Below are 21,821 nucleotides of genomic sequence, written 5' to 3' on the forward strand. Positions count from 1 at the left end.
AGGAATAAACACATGTGGTTCTTATCCTTTATTTAATTGTGACAATGGCATCAGAAACAAAAGAAACTTCTGAAGATACTTTTTACTGACTGCTCTTCAACTTTATATTATCTGATATTTTAGATAACAAATGCAGGTAAATCTGCTATAACAAACAGGTTATTAAATTTATGATTATGGAAGCCTGATTGCAAATTTTAAAGTAAGCTTTGTACCAGAAATTACTTTGTTTTAACACAGTAGAACATTACTTTTAAGTAGCAGAGGAAATGATATTTGACTTCAATTAGAGAAAGTTAAGGAAATTAAGGCATTTATAATGGGTAACAAGGAAAGGTATTGAAATCTAGAAAATTAGGAAGATATATTATAAAAAGATACTGTAATAAGAGTAGATTAAATTATAATTCTACTTTTAAAAGAAATGACTTATCAAAAAGCTGCTACAAAAGGGGAATAGATATTCTGAAAATGGAGCAAAGAGATGAAAAGAAACAGAATATAAAGAGTTACTTAGTGTTTAAGAAGGCACATGGAAGTAGCAGGCCAAATATAGAATGAGTTTATTGTTCGTAAATGGGTTTTAAGATTATAATAAAAAGCATTTACAAAGATATTACACTCAGGGGAAATATTATAACAGAGAAATACTCCAGGAAATAGGAACATTAATGATGATGTTAAAATGGAACAGTACTGTCATGTTATTTGTCAGTTTTCTCATTAAATTGTAGACAAGTGAGAAATAAGGACATTGATAAATTGTCACTTGACAAAAAGCAGATAAAAGAACAATAATTAGAAAAATTTACCATATGCAAATCAGTAGGATCTATTGACCTTATTTTCTCTGATTTCCAAAGGATTGTTTTAGGCACTTACAAATTTTTGAAAAGTCCTCAAGAAATTAGGCTGTACTGGCCTGTATATGAAAAGTCATCCTGTATCGAAAAGCAGCTAAAAGTCCATAAACAACTGCTGTGAATCAAATTAGAAGGAGGAGTCTAATGGGATACTTTGTAATGCTTAAAATCTTTAACAGTTTTGAAAAAGCAAATAATAATTAGCAGGTACTACAAAAAATTGTGGAATTCAAAATACTATAAAAAGTCTTAAGCTATCAGTTCAATATCTCAAATTTTGGCTTACTGTAAATTGCAACAAATCTAAATCTCACAAACATTTCTAGATCTTTCCTTTGACTTTAACTGATCTGAAGATTGAATGTATTCTTACATTTTAAGTCTCACTTCCATTATCCCCACAAGAAGGTGAAAGAGAGCTGAAAAAGGAGAGCTGAATAAAAAGATAATATAAATGAAATTTGAGCAAAGAGGGTGAGAGGATATGACATACAACAGGAGAAGCAGTTCCTGCTTTTTATTGCTCAGTTTTCTGGTTGGATTTTCACCAGTTTTATCTTTCTTAAAGAGAAAGATATTTTGTATGAATCTAAAGGAGAAGGGTACAAATCTCTAAGACACCACCTTCCAGGAAAGATTGGGATGCACTTAATCCCACATGTGGTGGTATTTGACGTGGGGCCTTTGGGAGGTAATTAGGTTTAGATGAAGTCTAAACTTCATGGGTGGAACCCCCATGACAGGATCAGTGCCCTTATAAGAAAAGATCAAAGAACTTTCTCTCTCTCTCTCTCTCTCTCTTTCTCTCTTTCTCTCTCAGTCATATGAGGATACAGGCAAGAAGGCATCTGCCTACAAAACAGGAAGAGGGCTTTTACCAGACACTGAATCTTCTAGAACCTTGATCTTGGATTCCTCAGGCTCTAGAACAGTGAGAAATAAATGTTTCTTGTTGAAGCCATCTAGTAGATGGTAATTTTTTATAGCCCAAGGTAACTAAGACAGCCTGTATATAAAATGGTAACACATCGTTACTGGTATATATAATTGTTTTTCTTTGCATAATGTGATGGATTGCACATAAGTCTTTACTTATGCTGTCATGGGAAGCTGAATAAGAAGGAAGAGAAGAATTCCTTTTAGCCGTGGGTACCTGTCCATATCTTACCCAAGTTCACTGACTTCAAACCATTTTGAAACTTATTATCAATGATATGTTAATAACTATCACAACTAGTTCAGTTAGGTTCTAATCAACATCATTTACATTTTTAAATAAGAAATTTTCTATATTATTTTCCTACCTTGTGGTCCCTAAGTAATATCTTTCAACTACCTCTTAATTAATATTACAAAGTAAAATTCAAATATTTATTGGGTAGTTGTAGGACCAGTGATGGTTAATTTTATGTGTCAATTTGGCTAGGCTATCATGCCCAGTTGTTTCGTCAAACACTACTCTAGATGTTTCTGAGAAGGTATTTTGTAAATGTGATTAACATCTATAATCAGTTGACTTTGAGCACAGCAACTTACCCTTGATAACGTGATTGGGCCTCATTCGATTGGTTAAAGACTTTGAGAGCAAAAATTGAGGCTTCCTGGGGAAGAAGGAATTCTTCCTCAAGACCGTAACACAGAAAGCTTTCCTGGTTTTCTAGTCTGCTGGTCTGCTCTGTGATTTTGTACTCAATACTTCAACATCAACTCTTACCAGAATTTCTAGCCTGCCAACCTGACCTACAGATTTTGAATTTACTAGTCCCCACAATCAGGTAAGCCATATCCATCTCTCTGTCTTTATCTCCCTGTCTATATATGCATAGATACACATACGTACACATCTCTCTCTCTCTGTATAATCATAACCTGTTGCTGCTGGTTCTTTAGAGAACAATGACTGATACAAGACTCAATGGTTTCCTAGGAACTCTGGGATATACTAATATCTATAGGAATTTCCTCCTTACTATCTACTGAAGTGATTATTTTTACATCACAGTGCTGCCAAAGCCTGAGGCCCAGAGACAGAAAATACAGCGGTGGACTTCAAGTTTATTTGTATTTTTAAACATAAAGTCTTCTAAATGAACGTGAAGGGAATGCTACGACTATATAAATACAAGACTGTTTTTAATAATGCTAATAATGAAGCATCTGAGAATGAAATCTCAGGATCTCATCATAGATTTGTTCTCCTTAGTAATCATCTTTAGTTATTGTATCATTCATACCTATGAAATCATTAGAAACTTATGAAATATTGGCATTTTGGGTTATCCTTTCTAATTAACATTCTTAGTGAATTAATAGAATTCTTAGAATATACTTCTATCCTCAACTTTGCCATACTTACTTAAACTGTAATACAAGGAAGACTTTCAGGATATTCTGAGCAGTGATTAAGAAGAATCAAATGATTCATGTCATAATTTTTTCTATCAGTAATGGGACAATATGCTATACTAATGTTATATATTATTGAACACTTTAAAAACTATGTATAAAAATCCTCACTGGAAACATTATAAAAAATGCCAAAATTTAGGTTTCTCAATTCAAGGCATGAAAATATTTTAAGAAATAGATGGTAATATGTGGGATGGCGAGAGAAGTCACTCCCAGTTACTGTTTCTAATAAATACATTTTTATAGAACTTTAAAGTTTACAAAACCCTTTCACACACATTGTTTCTTGTTCTCATATGTACCTATGATGTACAATAAGCACAGCTAAACAGGAGTTTTTTTCATGACAATTGCCCCAGTATAGACAATAATTGATGAGTAGAAGTAGGTATTACCTAGAAAGTTCTACCCAACAAGACATGTGTCCACACTTAACTCTCAAAAGAAAACATTATAGTGTTGCATATGAATAAATGTATTGTCATTTCTTAAAAACATAACACACAATAAAATTACATAAAAACATGAAGCACAGAAAAAGAGCTAAGAAGGTTGTATATTGTCTTCACTCCTCTCCTTATGTGAATTTCTCACTGTGGAAAATGATCTTCTTTATTCATTTCAGCAGAAAGCTGTAAAGATTATTACATTTGATAGCAATAGGAAAAAATGTTAGGGTCACATGGTACACACACTTAATCAGTCCTTTATTTCTTGGAAATGGGTCTTAACTTAGCAGTCTCATAGAACATTTCTCGTGAATTTTGAGCTATTTCCTCTAGCAGAAGCTATTGTTTTTAACCTTTACTATCTTGAATAGTAACTGTTTTGTCAAACGAGGCTTTCATCAGATTAGATATCATAAGTACTATCTACCTATTCATAAAATTTTAATCGACTATCACTTATTTTCCCAAGGTTGAAATGTTAGCTACAAGGACAGAGCTTTGTAATGTCAACATTGTCTGATAAACATTTTGTTCCTTCAGTAACTGTCTTCATGCTTTCTTTGTGTTCCTGTCCACAGTTCACATTCTGGTTTTCACTGTAGTCAATTTTCACAAGTCTTTTCACTTGTCAAAGTCAGGTTACAGTGAGACTATTTATTCAGCTTTGATGAATGGAAGTACACTAAAGCTTTTTTATATCAACTTGCATCAAATCTTTTCAAATCGAGATCACTTAATAAACTATTAAAGAGAAAAAGGTAAATTTCTATCTTTGACCAAGAAAGCTATATGTTCTAGGTAATTCAGGGAGGGTCACTCCTATTTTGTACCCATAGAAGACCTGCAGTATGTCATTAAATCACCCGAGGATGGCAAGGCCTATTGTCATCTGTTACTCACCTCCAAAACGTTTATTATTTACAGCATGAGGGAAATTCCTACAGCTAATATGGCCTTCTTCTTCTCCTTCCTCACTCTCAGGTCTACCACAGTGCAATTCCTGATAACATTTTTTGCATACACCCTTGGGGATCAGTATATATGAATCACAGAAAATATGTGCAAATTTTGTTTGTATGTGCATAGTTGCATTTTCCTGGAGAGCTTTATTAGATTTTAAGAGGGATGTATGATATCCTACTCCCTCACTACCACCAGTTAAGAATCATTTTTCTAGAGAACATAATAAGGTTGTATTATTAGCATGTTGAAATAATATCATCCATCTAACTAGTTAATATGGCTGGTATAGAAAAATACCTTTGCAAATTATTTATTGGAAATAGCATGGTAGAAACTTGAGGATGCAGATAAGAGTTATACAGTACTCTCTTCTTCTTATATTTACATATATTTAGATAAAGAAGACAGATATTTGGGCATCCATACGATTTTTTAAAATGCTTTTAGTTAGGCAAAAAGATATGGTTTAATAAACGTTATACTTGACAGTTACTTATGGGCCAATTTTCTCTGAAAAAACCTGAAAGCTAGCTAAGTGACTCCTACACATCAGGCAAATGAGAAAAAGCACACAATGAAGCATGTAGGAGAGTCTGAGACAGTCTTGTTAAAAAACCCCAGTATTGAGGTGACCCAAATCTGGAAGAAACTCACAAATCCAAGCTTCTTTCTGAAAAGCAAAGGGTTTAAACCCCACATCTGGCACCCACTCTATTAAGACCTGCACCCAAGATATGAGCCCTCAAAACATCCAGCCTTGAAAGCCAATGGGGTTTGAGTCCATGAGACTTACAAGGCTACAGCAAACTGAGAAATGGATCTTAAAGGGTTTCTGCATGGGATGCACTCACTCCAGGCACCAGTACAGAGGCAGCCAATTGAGAGGCACTCAGACTTTATGTGAAAGAGGCTTATTAGCTTGTCTTAAAGCATCAGCCTGAGGGGCAGGCATCTAGTTTAACACACATCTAGGGGTCTACTGAAATGCTCTTGGAAGACAGAGGCTAGAGGGGCCATCTTTGCATTCTCACACTGTCTTGCTCTAGCTTTCTGGTATCTCCCAGAAAGGAGCTTGTACTCATATCTAGCACCCTGATTTTTGCAGCTGCTGCCCACGGGACACCTCTACATCATCTGGCCATGGTGGCCAGAAGGGCTTATGCTCATGTGTCCTGTAGGACTATAACAAAAATGAAAAAGAGTTATTAAATGGCTATTACGTCCAGGGCACAGCAGGGAGGCAATACAATTAGGATCCTTGTCTTTCTGTGAAAGAGGTATATTTGCATACTTTAAAAGCTGCTGCCTAAGGGTTTGGCTTCCAATCTCCTGAATCTAGGTGATGACAGAGATCCTTCCCTTTGGGACACTGACAGGTCTTCACATACACTCAACTACTAGGAGCCACTAGAGGTAAAGTATGCTACTTGGACAATCACAAAGGTTTGAGAGAGAACTGAGAGCTAGGGCAGGGGTGAATGATAAGGTTCATTATCTACATGAGGCTACTCCTTCAAGACTGAGAGAGGTGGCTGTGTTATCTAATACACAGAAACTGATACAGAGGGTCACGGAAAAGGAAGAAATACTGGCATATGTTCCAAATGAAAAAATAAGAGAAAATCTCTGAAAAAGACATTAATGAAATGGACATAAGTGATTTACCTGAAAAAGAGTCCAAAAGTAATAAAGATGCTCATTGAACTTCAGAACATGGATAAACAAAGTAAAAATTTCAACAAACAGAAAATATAAGAAAGTACCAAATAGAAGCCACAGAGCTGAAGAACAAAATAACTGAAATGAAAAATACACTTGAGGGATTCAAAGCAGACTAGAGGAAGCAGAAGAAAGGATAAATGAACTCAGACAGGGCAGTGGAACTCAAACAATCAAAGCAGCAGAAAGAAAAAGGAATAAAAAAGTAAATATAACTTAAGGAACTTATGGGACAACACAAAGTGGACCAACATTTGAATTATAGGGGTCCCAGAATGAGAAGAGAGAGAGGAAGGGACAGAAAACTTATTTGAAGAAATAATGGCTGAAAATTTCCATACCGGAGGAAGCAAACAGATATCCAGATCCAGGAATTAGTAACAGAAAAAAATGAAAGTATAAATCTCATTGGTAAATGTAAATATATAATAAAATGCAGAATAACATAATGTTGTAAATGTGGTGGGTTAATCACTTATAAAGCTAATATGAAGATTAAAAGACAAGAGTATTAAAAATAACTGCCACTACAATAATTTGTTAATGGATACACAAGATAAAAAGATCTAAATTGTGATATCAAAAACATAAAACATGAGGTGGGGAGTAAAAATGTAGAGCTTAGAATGTGTTCAAACTTAAGTTGGTCTTAACTCTTGTTGATCAACTCTTAAGTTGTTAACAACTTAAGAGTTGATCAACTCTTACTACTCTTGTAAGTAGATTTATGCAAACCTTATGGTAATCACAAAGCAAATATCTATAATAGATACACAGAAGATAAAGAGGAAGGAATCTAAGCATACTGCTATAGAAAATTATCAAATCACAAAGGAAGAAATCAAGGGAAGAAAAAGGAACAGAAGAATCACAAAATGGCCTGAAAGCAATTGAAAAAGTAGCCATAAGTCCATACTGATCAATAGCTACTTAAATGTAGCTGGACTAAATTTTCTAATCAAAAGACAGAGTAGCTGAATGGATGAAAAAAAAAAAAGACCCATTTGTATGTTGCCTACAAGAGACTCACTTCAGATGTAAGGACAGACAGACTGACAGTAAAGTAATCCAAAAAGATATTCTATGCAAATAGAAACCAAAAGAAAGCTGGGATAGCTGTAATTATATCAGACTAAATAGACTTAAGACAAAAATTTTAATAAGAGACAAGGAAGGTCATTACATGATAATAAAGGGGTCAATCCAACAAGAGGATGTAACATTTGTAAGTGTTTATTGACCCAATATAGAAGCACCTAAATATATAAAGCAAATATTAACAGACCTAAAGGGAGAAATAGCAATACAATAATCGAAGGGGACTTTAATACTCTAGTTTCGTCAGTGGATAGATCTTCCAGACAGAAAATCAGTAAGGAAACATTGGCTTTAAATGACATGTTAGACCAGATAGACTTAACAGACGCATACAGAACATTCCATCCAAAAGCAGTATAATACACATCTTCTCAAGCACACCTGGATCTCCAGTATAGATCACATATTAGGCCACAAAACAAGTATTAATAAAGTCAAGAAGCTTGAAATCATGTCAAGCATCTTTTCTGACCACAATGGTATGAAACTAGAAATCAATTACAAGAAGCAAACTAGAAAATTCACAAATATGTGTAGATTAAACAACATGCTATAGAATAACTAATAGGTCAAAGAAGAAATAAAAAAAATACCTCAAGACAAATGAAAATGAAAATACAACATACTCAAACATATGGGATGGAGCAAAAGCAGCTCCAAGAGGGAAGTTCATAGCAATACAGGCCTACCTCAAGAAACAAGAAAGATCTCAACTAAACAAACTACTTTTTTTTTTTTAAGATTTTATTTTTTTCTCCTTTTTCTCCCCAATGCCCCCTGGTACATAGTTGTATATTCTTCGTTGTGGGTCCTTCTAGTTGTGGCATGTGGGACGCTGCCTCAGTGTGGTTTGATGAGCAGTACCATGTCCGCGCTCAGGATTTGAACCAATGAAACACTGGGCCACCTGCAGCGGAGTGCGTGAACTTAACTACTTGGCCACAGGGCCAGCCTCTAAACAACCTGCTTTTACACATCAAAGAACTAGAAAAATAACAAGCCCAAAGTTAGTAGAAGGAAGAAAATAATAAAGATCACAGTGGATATAAATGAAATAGAGACTAAAAGACAATAGAGAAGGTCAAGAAAACTAAGAGTGTTGCCCAAAATATAATCTACATTAACAAACCTTTAGCTAGACTCACCAACAAAAAAAGGGAGAGTTTTCAAATGAATAAAAACAAATGAAAGAGGAGTGAGACCCCAGAAATACAAAAGATTGTAAGAAACTGTTATGAACAATTATATGTCAACAAACTGGACAACTTAGAAGAAATGGGTAAATTCCTAGAAACATACAAGCTTCCAAAACTGAATCGTGGAGAAAAAGAAAATCTGATCAGACCAATTACCAGTAAGGAGATTGAATCAGTAATCAAAAGCTTCCCAACATAGAAAATCCCAGGATCAAATGGCTTCACTGGTGAATTCCACCAAACATTTAAAGAAGAATTGATACCAATCTTTCTCAAATTCTTCCAAAAAAACAGAAGAGAAGGAACACTTCCAGATACATTATACAAGGTCAGCATTACCCTGATATGGAAACCAGACAAGGACACCACAAGAAAAGAAAATTACAGGCCAATATCCTTGATGAACATAGATGCAAAAATCCTCAACAAAATTTTAGTAAATTGAATTCAACAATATTTTGAAAGGATCATACACCATGATCAAGTGGGTTTTATTCCAGGGATACAAGGATGGTTCAACATATGCAAATCAATCCATGTGATATATCACATTAATAATATAAAGGATAAAAATCATATGATCATCTTAATAGATGCAGCAAAAAAAAATTGACAAAATTCAACATCCATTTATGATAAAAACTCTTAATGAAGTGAGACTAGAGGGAATGTACCTCAACATAATAAAGGCCATATATGACAAGCCCACAGCTAACATCATAGTCAACGGTGAGATGAAAACTCTTCAAGAATATACACTAGGTAAAGGACAGTCTCTTCAATAAATGATGATGGGAAAACTGGACCACAACCTCATACCACACATGAAAATCAATTCAAAATGGATTAAAGACTAACACAAGACCAGACCATAAAACTTCTAGAAGAAAACATAAGTGGTAAACTCCTTGACATGAGTTCTAGTGATGATTTTTTGGATTTGACACGAAAAGCAAAGGAAACAGAACAAAAATAGACAAGTGAGACTACATCAAACTAAAAAGCTTCTGCACAACAAAGAAAACCATCAACAAAATAAAAAGTTAACTTTTACTGAATGGGGAAAAATATTTGCCAGTCATGTATCTGATCAGTGGTTAATATCTAAAGTATATGAAGAACACATGCAACTCAATAGCAAAAGAACAAACAACCCAATTAAAAACATGGGCAGAGGATGTGAATAGATATTTTTCCAAAGAAGAAATACAAATGGTCAACAGGTACATGAAAAGGAAATCAATGTAACTAATAATCACGGAAATGCAAATGAGATATCACTTCACATCTGTTAGAATGGCTATTATCAAAAAGACAAGAGATAACAATGGTTAGGAAGGATGTGCAGAAAAGGGAATGCTTGTGCATTGTTGGTGGGAATGTAAATTGATTCAGTCACTATGAAAAACAGTATGGAGGTTCCTCAAAAAATTAAAAATAGAACTACCATATGATCCAGGAATTCTACTTCTTGGTAGTTATCCAAAGGAAACAAAAACACTAACTCAGAAAGTTTTATGCACCCCCATGTTCATTGCAGAATTATTTACAATAGCCAAAACAGGGAAGCAACCCAACTGTCCATTGATAGGTGAATGGACAAAGAAAATTTGCTATATATTTGAATGGAATATTATTCAGCCATAAAAAAGGAGGAAATCTTTCCATTTTTGACTACATGAATGGACCTTGAAGCACTATGCTAAGTAAAATAAGTCAGACAGACAAAGACAAGTACTGTATGATCTCACATATATGTGGAATCTAAAAAAATAACAAAACGAAAAACTGAACTCATAGGTACAGAGAAGAGATTGGTGGCTGCCAGTGGTGGGGCTTGGATAAGAGGGCAAAATAGGTGAAGGGGGTCAAAAGGTACAAATTTCTGGTTACAAAATAAATAATTTATGGGGATATAATTTAAAGCATGGTGACTATAGTTAACAATCCTATATTGTATATTTGAAAGTTGCTAAGAGAGCAAATCTTAAAAGTTCTCACCACAAGAAAAAGTAATGTATGACTATGTATTTGATGGGTGGTAACTAGACTTACTGTGGTGATCCTTTTACAATACATGCAAATATTGAATCAATATGTTGCACATCTGAAATTAATTTACTATTTGTTAATTATATCTCAATAAAAATAATTATTCCTGGGGCCAGCCCAGTGGCACAGTGGTTAAGATCGCACTCTCGACTTCAATGGCCCAGTATTCACTGGTTCGGATCTCAGGTGCGGACATGCACACTGCTTGTCATGCCGTGCTGTGGCAGGCATCCCACATAAAGCAGAAGAAGATGAGCACAGATATTAGCTCAGGGCTAGTCTTCCTCAGCAAAAAGAGCAGGATTGGTGGCCGATGTTAGTTCAGGGCTAATCTTCCTCAAAAAAAAAATTACTGCTAACGCAAATGATTTCTTCACATCTGAAAAATGAAACATTTCTACTTAAAGAACACTTTATTGAAAGCACAATTCAAATAGTTTCTTTTTTTTTTTGAGGAAGATTAGCCCTGAGCTAACATCAGCCACGAATCCTGCTCTTTTTTGCTAAGGGAGATTGGCCCTGAGCTAGCATCTGTGCCCATCTTCCTCTACTTTATATGTGGGATGCTGGCCACAGCATGGCTTGACAAGCGGTGTGTAGGTCCACACCTGGGATCTGAACTGGGAAACCCTGGGCCGCCGAAGTGGAGCATGTGAACTTAACCTCTATGCCACTGCGCTGGCCCCCAAATTCTTTAAATATACTCTTTAAAAAATTATGATTTAGTCTAGAACATGTGCTCTTTATCTCAGTGCACAAAAGTACTAGAATAATTTTCTAGATTAAAGTATATTATCTCTTACTATGTAAAAAATGCTGCCCAGAGGGAGCATCCACATGTATAGATGGGGGACAAAATTTTCAAAGTTGCAGCCAATATTTTTAACTTGGGAAATGTTATGTTTGAGGATTTATAATCCAGATGCATGATGCTTTGGCAAATTAAGTGATCAATTTGGTGGAATACTTTATTCAAAGAGCAATCTGTTTGTGAAAAAAGAAATGGTGTGATATGGATGTTGTGGTTGAATATTTTGGTAAATATATACTCACTAATTCCAAAATATGTGAATGATTTCTAGGATTTTTCTTTAATTTGAAGATATAATGATCTACTTTTGTTATGTAATACATTTCTGACACAGCACTTACATTTTTCAGTGATAGTCTAAACAATTTTTTTTTCTTTTTGTGAGGAAGATTGTCCCTGAGCTAAAATCTGTGCCAATCTTCCTCTACTTTGTATGCGGGACATCACTATAGTGTGGCTTGATGAGTGGTGTGTAGATGCATGCCTGGCACCCCAACTGGGATCTGAACCCCTGAACCCTGGGCTACTGAAGCAGAGCATGTGAACTTCACCACTATGCTAGCGGGCTGGACCCTCTAGACATTTTTTTAAACTTTGAAATGGATAGTTTTTTATAAGGATGTACTATGTAGGAAAAGCACAAATGTTCCAGGAAAGATACTTTGTATAACATTTGGTTTTAATATAGGCACTTTGCAGTGTTCTAATAGTTTAAACATTACAGTTGTTGGTATACATATTTTTATAATGAAGAAAGAACTTTATTCCATCATACTGAAAACAAGAACAATGCTTTTCCGCAGATTTGTCAACAGTACTCAAGTATGGTGCACACATGGATGGAGCAGTAAACCACAAGAAAACTAATGAGTGCTCTCCGGAAATTTACCCAGTCGTTTTCCTTCACAGCATTTCCATTGCAGACAAGCGCTTAAACAACAGCATCATTAAAATCTTGTACTCAGGGCAAATGGAGCAACTCTTCACATTGAAGAATTGAGCGGTTTATCACTTTCAGGTCTTTGGAAGGCTGAAGAAATAGGCTATTAATTCTCTCTTACAGTAAAGAAGTTTATTTTAGAGGTTCTTTCTAACTGGAATTCTCTATGAAATAAATTCAAATGGCTAAATTTCTATTTACTATACTATCACACTGACTGATAATTCCTCCTTTGCAAAATTCTAGTGTATTAAATATACCTCTGTATTTCTATTTAAAAATATAAAATTTCTAATTAAGACTGTGACATGAATGTTTTTCTCGTGAGCATAACACTATTGTTGGGGGAGGGAGACAGAGAATTAGAAAATAAAGGGGCAATAATGTTAATGATAGAGAAGTAGCAGATGTATTTTGCAGAAGATGCTCCAGAATTTTTAGGAAATATTTGGCAATAAGAGCCCTGCTTCGAAGGTGTTTGCATTTTTAACATATGGACTTTTGTTTCATGGCCTGGGGGAGAATGGTGGTGATTTTGGGGAGTGGCTAAAGCCAGCATCTACCTGGTAGAATGTTGCAATGCAACCTTGAGAGAGACAAGGAATCTGAATCTTGGAATTGCAAGCTATGTAGAAAGGTGCTGGGGATTGTAAAGGGCAATATCAGTTCAAGGTGCAGAGTCTTCTGCTATGCTCTGTGATCTCTGGAATGAAAGCAGCGTGATCAGAGTTGAGGCCGTAGAAATGCTCTTACTGGGAAAGGAATTTGAGTATTTCTCCTCATTGCATAAGTTAACTGCAAGTTTCCCCAAAGACTTATTTTTTATTTTGCATCATTTTGGGGAGCTAGAAAATCAGTCAATAACTTCTAGTCATACAATTTCAAATGGCATGTTTAGTGTCAAAATGGCAAACTAGGCCCACACACTTAGCTTCCATTTTTCCTTTAATTGTATTAAAATAAAAAGTTAAAAAATTATAAAAGTGAATCAAACAATTTCCACAAACAGAAAGGGAAGTTGGGTAGGCAACTCAACAGCAGATGAGACATTTCAACAAATTTCTCTAAGAAGGAAGACAGGGACTGTTGAGGTAATGCAGAAAAGGAATCTATGGTGACAAATGGGTGGTGGAGGAGGCAGGAAAAAGGATGGCATTGGAACTTCTAAGATACTCTGCTCTGTGGAGTGCAGAAGAGGGAAGTAGGCAGAAAACAGAGAGATTCATCAAAATATTAAAACAAGTTGGAGAAAGGTAAAGTTTTAAATGCATATTTTGGTGCTCTAGACTAAAGAAAATGCAATAAATAATTAGGAGGGGAAACTGTCTAAAGAGCAATCTATTTTAGGGGACTGAAGAGATTAAAAAAGAAAACAAAACAGCCAAACAAGTTCAGTGTGAGTTTGGAGGAATGGGAATTGCAGCCTGATAGGAAGCCTATGCTAAAATAAGACGTGTGAGCTGGCATGTCTTGTCTGCCAGACAGTACATCTTCAGAACTCTACTCAGGTAGATAACATTAAAGAAAGCGATTCTTATATACCCACCAGTAGGCACGTCTATCATAATGGAAAATTGAGGATCCCCAGGCATATAAAAACAGTTAACGCTATGAAAGACAATGGCCATAAACAAACAAAAAGAAAAGTAACTCCAGAAGAAGCTATTCAAGAAATTGAAAAAAAAATTAGAGTTATTTTTGACAGAGTTAATATATTCAAAGAAAGTAAAGAAGAATTATATTTATAAATATAGGAACAGATTGCTATATTTAAAAAAAAGATAAATTCAAGAAAGAGATAAGAGCTTTTCCAAATTGGAAAGAAGATTGCCAAGTTGAAAGATAAATCAAAATAAAGAAAGGATAATACATTTTAGAAATATTCCAGAATATAGAATAAAAAAACAAAACACAGAGATAGATAACGAGAGAAGAGAAAGGACATGGTAGGCCAAACCAAGGCGGACGTTATCAGAAATACCCAGTTTTCTTTAAAAATGGTGGGAGTGTAACTATAGAAGAGGATTTCTCAAAGTTGAATGCATATATTCAAATTTTAAAAAATCTCCTTAGTGCCCAGCCTAACAACAGAACATATATCTACATTTAATTATATCACTGTGAAATTTCACAACATCAAGAATTAAGAGATTCTAAAAGCTTCCAGAGAGGAATCAAACCAATAAAACCAAACTAAATGAAACTAAGCAAATTTTTTGGAGGAGAACAAAAAACAGACTGGTGTACGTCTTCCCGTTGGGAACCCTAGATGTCTAAAGAAAAAGGAAACGTAAATAATCAGCTGAATACTTTGATCTCACATTGGTTAAAATAATAGTCTTAAAGGAAGTTGATAGGTCTTGGGAATAAAATATCATTATGCTTGTAAGATACAGATACTTAAAGTCTATAACCTCAGGAGCATGGTAAAAACAGACTGCCATTAATAAACTAGACAAGTGCAAAAGGGTCTTATTTAAATTGCAAAGCATTTTATTGTTCATTTAATCTATAGACCATTGTAGGAAAATAAGTTAATGAACTGTATTAATCTTACTTGGGTATATAAAAAGAGTTTAGCCTTTTCTAATAGAAAAATACCAGTCTCTTGCGTCTAGTTTTTATTCTTTTGGGATATTTAAGAAAAACAAATGCTGGTTTCAGCAGATTTAAATCTGAATACAACATAAAACTGATTTCTTTGTCACTGTAACAATATTTTAAAAAATCATAAGAAAAAAATTTTCACCTACAATTCACACCTGAGTAATCTATGAATTAATTGCTAGGCTATCATAAAGATATTCTTAAAACATGGTAGCTTGGTACTTTCACCTGACATGTATCCTTTCTTAGGGAACTATTTTGGGATATGTTCCAGGAAAACTAGAAAACAAATCAGGTGCATTTTGTAGAACTCAGGCACAGCCCAATGAGCCCGGGTGCCAGCAGCTGTGCTGTAGCACCGGTTCAATAATTAGTTCTGGATTTAATCCAGAGAGCAGTCTAAGGGAGGCAAGGGAGTGACAGGATGGCAATGTCAGCCTGCCTATGTTGTGAGCATTATAAATTGGAACAGCAGGAGCGAGGGATCTAAGAGGGAGTCCCCTGAGAGGGGGGTCAGTGTAAAAGGTGAAGGGGGACTTAGAATAGATTAGGTGATTTAAAGTCAGAATAGCAGGGTTCACTTAAGGTCATCAACTCTGTAGCGTATGGTACATTCATCAGTATCTCAGCACCTCAATTTCTTCATCTGCACAATTGGGATAATGGGATTATTGTAAAAAAATTAAGTGAATTCCTGCAAACAAAGCAATAAGCATACGGCACAGGCAAAAACAGTATGTAAGAGCTCATGGAAAGATGAGGCTCTGATAAGAAAACAAAGGATTTATAAAAACTGTATACACGAAGTACTAATTTTCTAAAAGATGGCATCACTTAAAGAAAATAACTCAAGTTTCCATTTGATCTTGAGCGTAGGTACAGTGTCCTTTTAGAGGGCCAGGCTTATATTTTTTCAATGGATAAGGAAATATAATTCTAACTCACAACTTATACTGAGTAAGATTCATAAAATCATAATGATATAAACAAACTACTGAGCTAAATGTTAGAGCAAACTTAAGAAAAAGTAAGTTATTGGTGAACAGAAGGTAAATGATTATCACCATGATAATTTAAAAGTAAAAGTAGATGTGTAGATGAGAGAATGTGGGCAGTGAAAAGGGAGAAAAAAGCAGTGTTGCTTATAACATCCTTATCTGACAAAGCGTAGAGCAAAAAGAACTTTTCATATATTGATAGAGGTTCAAGAATATCACCTACAATTATAAAGATAAATAAAATAACATATATATAACAAAATTCTCATTTAAAGGCAGCAAATGTTGAAGATAGCAAAATCTTCATTATTCATATAAAGGAGTCAGTAGATACTGCCTAGATTACTGGTTTATCACAGAATAATGGTAGTGACCTAAATTAAAATCTCTCTGCTCACCTCTCACCAAAAAAATTGTAACTCACATCTTCAGCACGACTACGAGATGGAGAACACTATGAACTTCAAACTTTCCATACACATGAAAAATAAACACCTCTACCCGCCAGAAACAACTCTGATCCCACACCTGGGTGTGATGAAACATGGGTATAATCACTCTCAGAAAGACAGATCCCACCCTGAATGGTAAATATGGAGAACAAATCTTCCTAGGTCCCTGCTATAAGAACCATTGTGATTATATTGGGTCCACCCATATAACCCAGGATAATCTCCCCATTTCAAGGTCTTTAACTGAATCACAAAGTCTTCTTTGCCATATAAGATAACACTTACAGGTTCTGGGGACATGGAAATATTTGGGGACAACTGTTCGACTTTTCTCTGGAAAGAACACCCTAAGTAAAAGAAGTTGCACTTTACTACACCAATGGAAGAGGGCGGTATTGAGCTAAGAAACCTAGTTCGACTTCCATACTTTCCCATATGACTACACACAACTGTTATAGCTGGTCCAGGGGGAAATGAACAGAAAGTAGGAAACAATACCCCTACAATGCTTCAGAAAGAAGAAAAACTTAGAAAACTAGAATAAAAATGTTTCAAATAACGAAAATTCTTCCACCAATCACAAATATAAGACCAAAGAAAACTGCATCACAATGTTCAACTTAAATAAAATATATTTGAGCAAAAATTTTCAAATATGAAGAATGTCTTAAATCAAGAATTCAAAAACTCAGGTCATAAATGTATAAACAACAGAAAGATGTAAAAGAACTAACCAAACTCAGGAAAAAATATTGAGCAAAAGTAACACAACATCTTAAAAATGAAGACTAAGTTACAAGCCATCAAAGGGAGAATATGCTCACTTAAAATTTAATGAAGGGCATTGAGGAGATGCTTGAAAACAGACAAGAGCATGAAGATGAAATAGAGAAAAGTATAAAGGTCAGGAAAAAAACCATTCATACAGAGTACAGGACAAAGAAAATCTACAATACACACAATTAGAGTACCTGTGAGGAAAAAAACAGAACAAAATAATGTAAAATAAATATATAATAATAAAATCAATCTATATCTCAAAAGGAAATAAAAAGAATGCTAAGGAATTAGACCATGTGAAGAAAGCAATACAGTACATACATGCATACAATAAATGTAACAAAGTAAAATGACAGAGTTGGGAAAAAACATATAAATGTAAATGGATTTAACTCACTTACTAAAAAGATTTTCAATTTTTCTCACAAACAAAATCCAGCTCTGTGTTGTATACAAGACAATTACCTAAAATAAAAGAATTCACGCAGCCTAAAAATAAAAGGGCAGAGATGTATAGGAAAAATGTTTAAACATCAGGAAGGTCAAGGTTGCATTACAGATATTAGACAAGGGAATCCAGTATTAAAAAGGATTAAATATGTCAAAGAAGACAATTTAAGATTCTGAAAGTCCAATTCATATCGAAGTATTAAAATTTTGAATATCTATATCCAAAAAAACATAGTAATAATCTTTGTAAACAGAAACTACAGGGGATTCAAGAAGAAATAAACAGAAATATACTAATAGGAGACTTAAGCCACTCACAGTTAAATATGGGTCACATGAACCAAGCAATAAAGACAAAAAGTCCTCAACAGCACAATCCTTAAGGTAGATTTTTAGACGATGTCTCAAACATTATACACTGTGAGAGAGACTATATCTTCTGCTCAAACACACATAGAACATTGACAGAAAATTGCCTATACATTACATTTGAAACAACATTATTAAGTTCCATGTTATAGAAAGGTTACAAACACTCTCTGAGAAAAATGTAAGAAGACTTGAAAACTAATAAAATAAAAATTCAAAAAGTCCTTATCACCTGGAAATTTGAAAGTGTTCTATTAGAAAGCTTCTGGATGAAAGGGGCAATGCAAATCAAAATTGGAGAACTTGTAAACTACAATAATATAAACATTTTATACCTACAAGATACATTTAAAGCAGTGGACAGAAGAAAAAATAATGTTTTAAATACTTTATCAATGAAAATTAAATAATGTAGGTGTGAACTAATTGCCGACTCAATAAAATAGGAAATCACAAAATAAATCAAAAGGAAGGACAAGATAGGATGGAATAGTGATAAAAGAAGAAATTAAGGAGGCAGAACAAGTAGAAGTAACATAAACAGTTAATGAATCAAATGCGATTTAAAAAATTAATAAAATAGGCCAACATAAACAAAGGGAAATTGGGAAAAAACAAATATTCAAAATAAAAAATTACAAAGGAAAGCTAGACATTACAAAAGGAAATTAAGGAAAATTAGATATTTCACACAAATCTATCCAGGAATTTTTGAAATTCTAGATGAAATGGATATTTTTTAAGGAAAATACATGAATCAAATTTGATGAGAGTTGAGGGAAAAAATTAAACAGAAAAAATTCTATAGAAGAAGTAAATAAAAGTATTAAAAATATACTCTGATAAAATGTACCAAGTTTAGATGATTTCATTGAGGATGTTCAGTGACACTTAAAAGACCAGAAAATTGCATTGCTACATAAATTATTCCAGATTATATGAAAGTGATACTTGAATAGGATGAATGGAGCCACCCAAAGGAAAACCATGCACCAATCTTGGATATGAGTATAGATGTAAAAATTCTGAATAAAACATTAGCAAACAGAATCTAACACAACATTCAGACACTCATATATGGTGATCAAATGCTTCATCTGTGGTCATCCTGGTTTTTCTCAGACTTGTTTGTTTTCTGTTTAGAGACTCAAATTCTTCTCCTCAGTCACTGTCCATACGAAGGGTTCAGACAAAATGTGTCAAAGACAGAAACGTGGTGAAGTCATGCTGAACAACATTTGAACTATAACACTAGACCTCTGCAAATGGAACGTTTCTTCAAGGAGAATCAACAGTAGTGAAGATCTGGACCATCCCTGATGCTCTCTCTGCAGCTTTGACCAAGAACAGAACTAAAGAGAGGAAAGGAAAAAAACAGGAAAAGTCCTCACCCAGCTTGGAACCGATCTCCTTCAGAATCCAGCCAAACTCATATCGGGATTTTGAGGAGTGTTTGTTATGGAATTGTGTTGTCTGCTGAGGAAATGTTGGGATGCTTGCTGCCTTAGGAGTGTATTTGTGTGGATTCCAACGTAAGAGGGGAGTAAAGTTACCTACAGAAGTTTGTTGACTGGAGTGAGTCCACCACAGATCAGCTGACTTTCGAAATATGAGGCAACTGTCAATTGATTTGCTTTCAGAAGAATGTTCACTGTAATGATTTGTCATTAATCAATTAAACATGAAAATCAGTTATGGTATTGCTTGTCATGGTTAAATAACTGCAATTAATTAAAACTTTTAACTTCTTTTGATATTAACTTATAGTTATTGTTATAGATGATCTCTCTTTTCTAGAACTATGAGTATTCATTATTTTCATCACCTTGACTTTGGTGCTGAAAGGAGATGTTCCCTCTCTAGCCAAGTAGAATTAGTTTAATGTTTTTTGTTTTCTGGTTAAATCACCTATTTTCTTATCATCATCTACTTAGTCCTGTTGATGAGCAAAGATTTCCTCACCAAGCCCCCTCATTCCCATGATGCTTTAGGAACTTATCACTGCACTTTATAGCATAACAAAGTTGATCTCTTAAGCATAGTGAAGGTTATATTATGTAAACTTACTGAGCTCAAGTGCCATTCCCTTTTTAGTCTAAATACAATATAGAATCCAAAATATTTTGTCTGTCATGTATACCTTCCTAGTTTTCTGTTCATATATTTTTCTCCATTCCCTCAACCTTTAACATCTATTCATAAGACAAGATGCTTCATTTGAGTTTCACTATTTAATAAGTGAAGTTTAGTTAATTAATAGAGAAATGTTATTCCTTTTGGGGAGAGGTGGAAAGAATGTATTCTTTGACTTATTTTTCGCACAATTAGATTGATTTATTTTGGATATATTAATTCTTTTCACCCTCTGTGCAGCAGAATAATAAAATACTGTGGCAGAGATTGGTAATTACCTATACCATATCTCTTCTCTCTTCCTGAAAGACAAAACTCCAGTCCGAGCGGAGGTGCCCACTAAAAGCCTTGTGACTCTTAGCAGTTGTTGCCAATGAGATGTGATTCACCAGATGGGGCGTTAGGAAAACCCCTTTAACAGTAGGCTATCTACTCTCTCATGATAATTTGCTATTCCCTTCTTCTTTCCTTTTTATTTTACCTAGAATGGGGGTGTGACCATGGAAGTGGAGAAGAATCTTCTGACATGCATACTCTAAAGATGCTGAATAAAAACAATAGAGGGTACCTGGGACAGAGAAGACATCATAACACACTGAGCCACTCCTGCACTTCCTTTCTCTGAATTTATCATTAGATGATAGGGGAAGACACCTCACTAATTTGTGTAAATGAAGTTGTATGCATGTGTTTGTGTCTATTATTTGCAGCTAAATGTATCCCTAACGTCTACAAATAACTTTGATTAAATGCTATTAGTATTCTCGGTAATACCGATTTATTATCAGTGGTCACGAAATGATAATAAATTGTATTATTTTGCAGTGACTTCATGTCATATACTGTGTACATTAGCAAATATACTTAGAAGTATTATACTAGTAAAAGACACTAGGAGATAGATTTTTGTTCTTTTGAGGAAGATTAGCCCTGAGCTAACTACTGCCAATCCTCCTCTTTTTGCTGAGGAAGACTGGCCCTGAGTTAACATCCGTGCCCATCTTCCTCTACTTTACATGTGGGACGCCTACCACAGCATGGCTTTTGCCAGGTGGTGCCATGTCCGCACCCAGGATCCGAACCGGTGAACCCTGGGACGCTGAGAAGCAGAACGTGCACACTTAAACGCTGCGCCACCAGGCCGGCCCCATAGGAGATAGATTTTTATAGGATGTACCTTTATTGATATATGTTGTGCAGAACTTTATTTTTCAAGTGTTTGAATCCTTATTTTGTGTTTCAAATGGTCAGGATGGTGTTACTGGTCCATAGGGTCAAAGAAAGGAATAAAATGTGATTCATACTGGTTGTTTGGAATACATGGACGACAAAGTCAACTAAACCTTTCACATTTTAAAACTATTTTGGCATCATGTAGGCATAGTGGATATGTATGGTACAATAGAAAATAATAACGATATATGTTTTAATGATTCTCTGTGGAGAGGACATTGGGATCAGTAGTCATGAAAAATTCAATCACTTTTCGAAACTGCACTATGACAAGAGATATAGCTTTGCATTTATTATCC

At 34.7% G+C, this 21,821-nt stretch overlaps 1 long non-coding RNA gene across 1 annotated transcript in view; it reads left to right on the forward strand.

The window, feature by feature from the left end:
* LOC139082308 (uncharacterized) overlaps positions 1 to 21,117 on the forward strand; it is a 76,762-nt gene extending 55,645 nt beyond the window's left edge. The window contains exon 4 of the long non-coding RNA XR_011538187.1: positions 19,300 to 21,117. This is a non-coding gene — a long non-coding RNA (uncharacterized lncRNA). The remainder of the gene's footprint in view (positions 1 to 19,299) is intronic.
* Positions 21,118 to 21,821: the final 704 nt, after the last annotated feature.

This window comes from Equus przewalskii, chromosome 3 (genome assembly GCF_037783145.1).
Source record: "Equus przewalskii isolate Varuska chromosome 3, EquPr2, whole genome shotgun sequence".
Taxonomy (NCBI): Eukaryota; Metazoa; Chordata; class Mammalia; order Perissodactyla; family Equidae; genus Equus; species Equus przewalskii.